Below are 8,583 nucleotides of genomic sequence, written 5' to 3'. Positions count from 1 at the left end.
AATGCCAAGATATTTATCCAGATTTACCTGACTTTCACTTCTGTCTTTCTCTTTGATATGGTTCCTATGGAACTTGAATGCGTGGCCGTAATTAAAAGGGCACCTTAGGCCAGAAGCTTACAGGAGTGTCCCGTGTGACTTGATAAAAGAGGGAGCAGGAAATATACTTTTGAGTATTAGGTTTTAAGAGACTGTTTTAAAAAAATCCTTCTTTCAGAACTATGAAGTGAGCTGCTACAACATAATTAAATATGATGCAGGACTCATTCTGTATTGCGACTGAATATAGAACATATGATTTTTTTGCTTTCTCTTCAAAAGGCTGGGTATTTAGAAATTGAGTTTTGGTATTAAGTGAACTTATGAAAACCCTTCTAGCTAAAATAATGAAGCTATTCGCTGCAACGGTACACAAATGAAAATGGTCCCAAAAGCATTGCACATTTGATGCTTTTACTTCTAGGTATTGTGAACTTAATGGATCCCATCATGGTGTCCTTAAGGAAATATATTTGTATTAGGCCTTATCTTAGAGCCTTCAAAGAAAGTAAAAAAACAAAGTATATACAAAAAGAAAAGGAGTACTTGTGGCACCTTAGAGACTAACAAATTTATTTGAGCATAAGCTTTCGTGAGCTACAACTTATGCTCAAATAAATTTGTTAATCTCTACGGTGCTACAAGTCCTCCTTTTCTTTTTGCGAATACAGACTAACACGGCTGCTACTCTGAAAGTATATACAGTCCCTTTCCTGAACAAAGTGGTCCAAGGTACCAGCATCACTACATGAAATTAAAAATACTTTCTGTAGTGAAATCTGAAATTAGGGAAACATTACTTGGGTTTGAATTCTGTTACAAGCCCAGAACCTGGCCTTGGGACACCAAAAAAGTTCATGAAGTTTTTCATACCTTTTGATAAACATGTCCCAATGTTGAAGTGAATCTACGCTAGTTTATAAGCCTGGATCTAAACTGAATGAAAATTTGGGCTTAAACCCCAAACGAGGGAAAATACACTTTCTTTTTCCCCACGTGCAAATGACATGATCTGAAATCAAGGAGGAAGTGTGGGAGTTTGGGCTGACATCTCTGAATGGAAACCACATGTCTACCCATAGGGGTATTTCTGACAAGAATCTGAAAATGTCATAAGCTTCTACTCGGCAATGAGGAACAAAGCAAACCTTCACCTCACCCAAATGAAAAGCAGAATTGCCCAGAGGTATTTAAATGAAAAAGAAAGAAATTGCTTTTTGAAAATTTAATTTCAAGATAGGAGTAAATTGCTTGAATTGAATTTGCTCTTTACTGTCACAAATGGTCTATTTCTACCTTGTTTTCTCATGCTTACCCGGTTCCCCTCTCCCAGTGGGACTGAGGGACTTGGGCTACCTGTAACCATCCCTGTCCATAGCAGCATGATTTAGTCCCTTTAGCCGCCACACTGTGGCCATCAAAAGTACATAACTTCTGCAGTTTGGGTGTAAGGACCTTCCAGGTAGTCTACAAAGGACAAATAAGACATATACTTCTCGGAAAGCATAACATGACAGAAATATTTCCCTAACCTATAGGAGGCTGTATATTTGTCATTTAATCTTTAAATTGAGTTTGGCTGCTTTTCTAAAGGAGATGCTATAGTTCGACCACAAGTTATCAGGTTTGTCAGTGTTCACTTATGTAGGAGGGAACAATAATTCCTTCTACTGCAGGAATAACTTGGCAACACTCCAAGGCCTGTATTATGTAGGAGGTTTGACTAGATGATCTTTGTTCTTTAAATGTATGAATACCAAAATAGGATGAACTCCCCCCCCCCTTTCCTGATCCTCCACACTATTCCCAGTGGGAATGCTTTATCCCCAAAAGATAATTTTCAAACATGCAACTTCCCCCTGACGCTTAGGCACTCTCACCCCAATGCGGGGTGGAGGGGTAGGTGAAATGCTAGCATTCAGACACCTTAGCCCTTATTGGCCTGAGGCTACAGTGGTGGCCAAACCCCAAAAGGGAACTTGAGAAACAGGTGCAAAGGGAAATAGTCCTTTCCACATGGAAAACCTCACCACAGCATTTATTGCCGTTTTGATGGAGACCGCCCCCCTCTTGTTACCTGTTGTAACAACCAAACTTCTTTCCCTCTAAAAATGCACAATTTCATCCTTCCCCATTTTCCATCAACATGTAAATCTTCAATTACTGTTCTAACTCCAAATTACTGTCCATCTCAGACCCAGAAGTACAACAAGCAAGGAAATAAAAAAACATCACTCAAGACTATGCTTTTACTAGGTCCTCCATTGTGGCCAAGCACTATTTCACTCTGTATGGTTTAGAAAACAGGCCATCTTGTGTACATGGATGCTGCATGCTCTTTGGAGCAGCATCAGCTTTTACAAATGTTCCTAAAGAGAAATCTGCTTGCTGAGTGGCTGTTCCCTATCTCTGGTCTCCTGGCTTGACATACCTCTTGAAGCCCCAGCTTCATATGGAGAAGCTCAGGTAGGCTTTGGGCAACAGAGTGTAATATTTGAGCCCAAGAGATTCAGTATATTTTGAGTTTTATTTTGCTTTAAAGTTTGATGATGATCCAATTTTTTACATTGACCTGGTTTGGGACTTTTAGAAAAAGGTTCTTTAAAAACAACAGTTCTTATTTCTGATATAAATCTTGTACGTACATTATAGAATTTCAGAACATGCTTTATGAATTCCAGGATGAATTCAAACTGGAACAGGTACAGAGAAGGGCTACTAGGATGATCCGAGGAATGGAAAATTTGTCTTATGAAAGGAGACTCAGGGAGCTTGGCTTGTTTAGCCTAACTAAAAGAAGGTTGAGGGGAGATATGATTGCTCTCTATAAATATATCAGAGGGATAAATACCAGAGAGGGAGAGGAATTATTTAAACTCAATACCAATGTGGACACAAGAACAAATGGATATAAACTGGCCACTAGGAAATTTAGATTAGAAATTAGACGAAGGTTTCTAACCATCAGAGGAGTGAAGTTTTGGAATAGCCTTCCGAGGGAAGTAGTGGGGGCAGAAGATCTATCTTGCTTTAAGATTAAACTCGATAAGTTTATGGAGGAGATGGTATGATGGGATAACATGGTTTTGGTAATTAAATATTCATGGTAAATAGGCCCAATGGCCTGTGATGGGTTTTTAGATGGGGTAAGATCCAAGTTACCCGGGAAAGAATTTTCTGTAGTATCTGGCTGATGAATCTTGCCCATATGCTCAGGGTTTAGCTGATCGCCATATTTGGGGTCGGGAAGGAATTTTCCTCCAGGGCAGATTGGAAGGCCCTGGAGGTTTTTCGCCTTCCTCTGTAGCATGGGGCACGGGTCACTTGCTGGAGGATTCTCTGCTCCTTGAGGTCTTCAAACTACAATTTGGGGACTTCAATAGCACAGATATAGGTGTGAGGTCTTTTTTAGGTGTGGTGGGTGAAATTCTGTGGCCTGCGTTGTGCAGGGGGTCGGACTGGATGATCATAATGGTCCCTTCTGACCTAAATATCTATGAATCTATGAATCTATGAATTCCTAGTTTAAGAGCTGAATTGTATATCCAGATTTTATATCAAACCCCAAAGGTGCTTAATGTATCCCAAGCTGCATCTCAAAGTGGATCAGACATGACTTCCAAATCATAATATCTGTAGTAATTGCCTCTTAGAATTTATCAGCTGTAAATCTATTGCAGGTTTTCTGATAAATCGCCTGTTTCAATTCAGTTTTTCCTATGATAGTTACTAATAGTGTTGGAAAAGGAACTAGATTTAGGTCAGATGTAAAAATCCAATGTAATCTTCCTGTTAGCTGTCCAAATTAACACAGCATGTCCTTCCTCTCACAACCCTAAATATGCATAGATAAAAATGAGGCCACACATCTTCCAGGCTTGCCTGAACTGCTAGAAATGAGTTTTTATTTTACTGATCTCATAGATAAGAGTTTAGTGTACTGAATAATTATTTCAGGGTATATATGTATATGAATGCATGTTGAATGAAGCCTTCCTCTTAACACCTAGAAAACGATTTTAAAGAATTGAGGTGGTAAATCTGCTTGGATATTTGTGAAAAAGTACAGGCAAAGATGTATAAAGTGTATCTGTAAAGCAATATGTATACCATAGGATATGTTTTTGAAGTGAATCTTTGCTTGACATATTGCAGAACTCGATATATGCTTCGCAGTCAAGGGGACAACCCTTCCTCTGAAAGGTAACAAACACCACGGAAATGATGAGGTCCAGCAGTTCAAGCAAATCAAAATCGGAGAAACTTTTAAATAAATGTAACACCATATTCAGGACAAAAATCACTTAACCGCATGAAATGTCCAGTGTACGATTATTTCTCATGTGTAGTTCCATATGACTCTGAACATTTTCCCTGAATCCCAACAGTAATTCATTCTCTTCAGTCTAAATAAATAAAAGGAGAATAATAGCATTTTTTAGAGATTACAAACAATTCCCAATTCCTTTTGTCTTAGTTTCACTGCTTGGTCATTTAAAAAAACAAAACCAAAAACTTTCCAAGAAAAAACCCGAAAACAAATAAATTATAGAGCAGTCAATGAGATACTTAAATTAATACAAAAAACATTAACCTTAGGACAAATTAATATAAAAATCATCAACATCAGGACATTGGGATATACACATGCATCTTCCCGCCCTTTCTGGAATAGGAGTTGGCACATCACAGGATAGATAATGGGATTAGTGTACACTAGTTACAGATGTCATTTGCAAAATGCTTTTTCAGTAAAATCATAAAGCTGAAAAGCCATACCGTGTCACCTGCATCAGTATGACACCTAAATTTAGTGTAATTCCATAGAAAGTTACATTCTCCATTAAATCTGGATTTGGCAGTTTTTTCCCCCCCTCAACTATTCTGAATACCCTAGGTGTTAGATTTCCAATTTTGTTACCCGATACCTTAGTGCTTGCTGGCAGGTTTAATTCATCTTCCCATTCCAGTATACAGATTTTTGTAGAGGGGTGTATCTTGGTATTCAAAATTGTGAAAATGCCTTTGCATATGTTTCGCTAGTACTCTTGTAACTAGTAGCAAAATATTCTATCTCTTTGTAAGCTATGTTAGCACTTTAGGCAGGAACCATCCTTTTGTTGTGTGTTTGTACAGTGCCTAGCTACCACAAAACAAATTAATATTATCTCTGTATACTCCAGAACATAATCTTTAACAGATTTTACTGGATACTTATGTGTATAAAGCAGATTGCACTAACCACAGTAAGCGCTAGAGATACTGCCAACCGGCAGCTGGTCTACCCCATATCTATAGCATTTACTATGGTTTGAGAAAACTGCTCTGTGTAATATGCGTTAAACGCATGGGTTTCCAGTAAAATCTGGCTAAGAGTTTGTTCCAGAGGAACCATAAAAATTGGATATGATGCAATTTTGAATTTCTGCCAATTTTCTTCCCAGTCTTTCTGAATATGAGATAAGTAATTGAGCTTCTTGATTATCTTTTATGTCCAGTGTCAATGAGAGCATAATCAAGCCAGTTGTATCTATTATTTGCAAGGTATACTTCATTACCAAACTTCTTAACAAAATCCTATAACAAATACTTTTGTTGGTTTTTCTACATGTTGCCTAATTTCTCTTGTATAATTTACTTCTATTCAAAAATATTGTGTGTTGGAAATGGTTGCAATTTGTTTAGAAAATAGAAGTAGCAATTAGATTGTTTTATTTACTTGCTTTTTAATCCTGTATCTGTAGAAATAATTTAAAATTTCAGTTGTCCCATATGAGACTGAATACAATCAATTTGAGCTGGTGAGTGTCTGAATCTGAAATAGAAGGTACATATCTGGAAGATCCTTTTCCTTCATGGTCTCCTTATTATCCTGTGTGTGAAAGACATGCTTGCTTAGCATTTAAAGAGAGGGGGAGAAAACCTCAGAGGTAACATTCCCATGAAGTATGAGAGTTTGAGTCCTACATTATCTTTGTAATTTCAATGAAATGTAAGAAGACATGGAATCTGTTGCCAGAATGCAATATGTTTAGAAATGTGATTCAAAGTAAATTAAGTTAAAACACTGCTTTACTCCTAAATGCTGTGTCGGTGTATTGGCAATGGAAACGTGTTGGTACTGAATGGCATTTCATCTCTTGGATACATCCACTAATTAGATGTGGTTCATTTAACCTTATATCCAGCCATGCATTCAGATTTCCTGTGAAGGTCAGGGAGTGACGGTAAGGATGTAGATGGATTCTTAAGCATCAATATATTATCAGAACACATGTGTAATAAAGTATTTATGCTATTCTTAGTAGTTTCATCTTGTTTTGGGTCTGACATGGATTTTTCTGTTTAGTTTTTGTGATAGAGATGAAATGCCACCACCTGCCTGTATCTATGAATATTCTAATATTTGTGTAGTAGATCTACACCTCCTCACATCTCATTGTGAAACAATCATCTGTACATTTCAGCATTGGCTTTAAAAGGGCAGTATATCCAATTGCTGATGTTACAGCATCCATCAATCAGTTTTTTTAGCTGTGCAGCACAGTGCGCTTCCATTTTTAAAGGCAGTATTTTTAGTGGCCTCCACTGCAGGTAGTTAGTAACAAATCGACCCAGTACCCATGTCCCATGAGGATGCTTATTGGTTCTTGAAATCTGTAGTAAGAAGCTACTCAAGAGAGGGCTGAGGAAAGTTGCCAGCAGAACTTCTACATTGAAGCACAGAAAGAAACACTGAGTAGCCTTAATAATAATATTGTTTTCTTTATGCTAATAAAGTTCCTTGTTCAGTGTTAAAGAAAATGACTGATTCTTCGCCATTGTTGTATGACCTACTCCTCTTGTGAAGTATGTGCATTTATTCTTGTCAAGGTTCCTTTCCCACTCTGAACTCTAGGGTACAGATGTGGGGACCTGCATGAAAAACCCCTAAGCTTATTTTTACCAGCTTAGGTTAAACTTCCCCAAGGTACAAACTATTTCACCTTTTTCCCTTGGACTTTATTGCTGCCACCATCAAGCGTCTAACAAATGTATAATAGGAAAAGAGCCCCTTGGAAATGTCTTTCCCCCCAAAAATTCTCCCCAAACCCTACACCCCCTTTTCTGGGGAAGGCTTGATAAAACTCCTCACCAATTTGCATAGGTGAACACAGACCCAAACCCTTGGATCTTAAGAACAATGAAAAAGCAATCAGGTTCTTAAAAGAAGAATTTTAATTGAAGAAAAAAAGTAAAAGAATCACCTCTGTAAAATCAGGATGGTAAATACCTTACAGGGTAATCAGATTCAAAACATAGAGAATCTCTCTAGGCAAAACCTTAAGTTAAAAAAAGACACAAAAACAGGAATATACATTCCATTCAGCACAGCTTATTTTATCAGCCATTTAAACAGAACAGAATCTAACGCATATCTAGCTAGATTACTTACTAAGTTCTAAGACTCCATTTCTTTTCTGTTCCTGGCAAAAGCATCACACAGACAGTTTCTCCCCCACTCCAGCTTTGAAAGTATCTTGTCTCCTCATTGGTCATTTTGGTCAGGTGCCAGCGAGGTTATCCTAGCTTGTTAACCTTTACAGGTGAAAGCATTTTTCCTCTGGCCAGGAGGGATTTTAAAGGTATTTATCCTTCCCTTTATATTTATGACAATTCTGAATAGCTTTACACCTCTCTGATGGAATGAAATAGCAAGCTGCAATTAAAAATGTTAAACCTTCTTCTAGAACAGGAGTAGCAGGCTTGAAATGTTCAATTTAAATTAAGTTCTGGCACAGGAAGTCACATAAAATAATATAACCAAGCTCAACAAAACAGTGCTAAAGGCCCTATTATTAATATCACATCACTGTATGAGAGTGACATGTGGTGATCTGCAAATAGCATCACGGTGGTAAGAAACGGTGTTGGGAAATGAAGGGTTTCACAAAGTGTAATTTTGTAGCTACATCAAACCAGTTCAAGCCTGCTATTGTTAGATCCACTGTGAGATAAATGTGGACGTTAAAACTTCCCTTCAAATGTGTTCTTTGAATTATTGGATATACAGGATGCCGTGCCTTGCATCCATTATAACTTGCAAGAGAGTCAGTGCTGCACGTTGAACTAGCAAGCAGGGTCAGATGCCCTAGACCTTTCTGAAATAATCCTGTTTTCTAGCTATAGACTGAAGCATTGCTTCTTGTAGGATGCATGGGGGAGGTAGAGAGAGAGAGAAGATGAAGACAGTGACTCTTAACTAATACTGTTTGAAAATCACAATTTTTGTTTTACAGAATTACCCACAAACTTTTTTGCCATTTTCTTCAGCCTGAGTTTGAATGCTGTCATATTTCACTTTATTCGGAGTGTAAAGGGACATGTCTATTGACATCTTTCTTTTTTTAATTTTTAAATAAAGAAAACAGATTTTTTTATAAATAGAGGTAGTCCTAGATGTATATTGTGAGCACTTTTTTTGGTCAGAAATGAGGTTCTCTTTCACCTGCCCTGGTCAAAGCCAACTGGTAGAGTTGGGATGTGATGAATCAAAAGCGTAAT

This window comes from Lepidochelys olivacea (genome assembly GCF_965140295.1).
Source record: "Lepidochelys olivacea isolate rLepOli2 genome assembly, chromosome: 6".
Lineage (NCBI taxonomy): Eukaryota > Metazoa > Chordata > Testudines > Cheloniidae > Lepidochelys > Lepidochelys olivacea.
Note: the sequence above shows the minus strand (reverse complement) of the source record.